We start from the raw sequence: 1,976 nt of genomic DNA, 5'->3' as shown, positions 1-1,976 counted from the left end.
AGAATTAGAAATAATTTAATTTACCTCCCTGTTCAGGCACTTTGATGAGCTGAAAGGCCCCTTGTCAGGCAGCGAATCCATCTTCCTCCAGCCTTACATCAAATTTCATTCACTAATTAGAAACTCCTGCCCCAGAGTGTGCTGCCCCCACCCTGGCCGCCCCTTCTTCCCACCAGCACCATTATGAAAATAAATCGTTCCATTAGCTGCATTGTTGTGGCTGTGGGGCCCATCGCTGGAAGTTATTAGAGCACGAGGGAGGGTGTTGGATTAAGATGAATGATTTATTAAGGAAAAGGACTCTGATTAGATGCTTACTTGTCCTCTGCACATGGACGCATACTCACACACCTCTGTCCCGCTGCCCGGGGCACTCTGCAGCCACTCACTGAAGGTCAGTGCCAGATGGCTGCAGGGTTTCCCTGGGGCCGTATCCCACTGGATGCTCTGGCTGCGCTGGGAGCTCCCCATCTGTGTACGAGGTAATGGCAGATGCCTGCTGCCAGACTCCACCCATGGGGCCTGGCTGCCCCTGCCAGGCCCTACTTTTTGTGGAGGGTGGAGAACCACCAGCATCACCCCAGCATTCCCTGCCTTGCAGCGTGGAGGGAAGGGAAAGGTGGGTTTTGGGCAGTGTGTTAGCTCTCTACCCTGTGCTGAGAAAGAGGGAGCTGGAGGGTGCCTCTCCAGCAGGATGGATGGCAGGGCTTGCCGTGGGAAGGGGAGAGGGTATCAGCCCCCTGCGTGGATCCAGGATGCTCTCTGAGAGATGTGGGGTGAGCATGGATGCAAAGGTGGGCACTGTGCCAGAGTGCCCGTGCCCTGTGTTCCTCACAGTTCCAATGCTGTCACCATGGGCCATGTACACATCCCCTTCCCTGTCCCCAGAAGGGACAGAGATCAGGGACACAGGGACACCTGGGAGCTCCAGACACTGCCTGGGATCTCCAGACACTGCCTGGGATATAAAGTATCTGGTCTGGAAAGTGAGTAATTTGGGGGATTGGATGGTGATGCTGAGAGCAGAGAGGTGTCCAAGCCCAGTGAGGTGGTGGGCATGTGTCTGTCTGTCCGTGTCAGTCTGTCCGTGCCTGTCTGTCCGTGTCTGCACAGGCACAGCTGGCTGCGCTCTGACTCCCAGAGGCTGCTGCCTGCTAAAGCATCTTTATCCCTGCCCAGAGGAAGCTGCCAAGCACAGGGAGGGAAGGTCTGAGGAATCCCTGCAGTGGAGGTGGGGCTCCCAACACTGTCCCCACATTTGGGTGCCACAGCAGCGTTAAGAGAGGGACAGGAGGTGGGCGACTCAGAAAAGACTGAGAGATGGTGGAGGTACCTGGGGCAGGAAGCACCCTCCTAGGGCTCCTGTGGGCTCAGGTGCTGGGACCCCACCGTAACAGCACTGCAGAGAGCAGGTCCCTGCGCCTGCCTCCGGGGCAGCATCACTCTGAAAAGCTGTTAAGCTAAATTAAGCTAATGCAAGTGAGCGTGGGAGGCTGGTACAGGCTGCCTCCGCGGGCACCCACCGGCAGTGTGCGAGGCTGGGCTGGGCTGAACAGTCTCTACTGGGCTTTTTTTCGTGGGGGCTGCTATGGGTTGGTCTGTCCTTGCCAAGGAGGGGGATCCCTGCAACCTGCTGTCCCCATGCCTACAGAGTCAGATGTTTTGGGGTGACCTCCCCCATCACTGTCACAACCCGGGCCATGAGGGCCTGGTTGCACACAGAGTTTCCAGATGATGGGGACAACCTCCCTCCTTGCCCAGAGCTATGCCCAACTCTATGGGGAAGTTTTGGCCTTGGAGTTCCACAGGATTCCCACCCTTTAGGATCCCCACCCTGCCATCACCTCCTGCTCACAATACTTGAAAATACAGTTCCCCACAAAACAGGAGATGCTTTTGGAGTGCTCTGCTCCCACTCCCTGAACCCCAATGCCTCCCACCCTTCCCCTGTCAGGACCCCAACACCCAGCATGCCA

Source organism: Mesitornis unicolor, unplaced genomic scaffold (genome assembly GCF_000695765.1).
Source record: "Mesitornis unicolor isolate BGI_N332 unplaced genomic scaffold, ASM69576v1 scaffold40787, whole genome shotgun sequence".
Taxonomy (NCBI): domain Eukaryota; kingdom Metazoa; phylum Chordata; class Aves; order Mesitornithiformes; family Mesitornithidae; genus Mesitornis; species Mesitornis unicolor.
Note: the sequence above shows the minus strand (reverse complement) of the source record.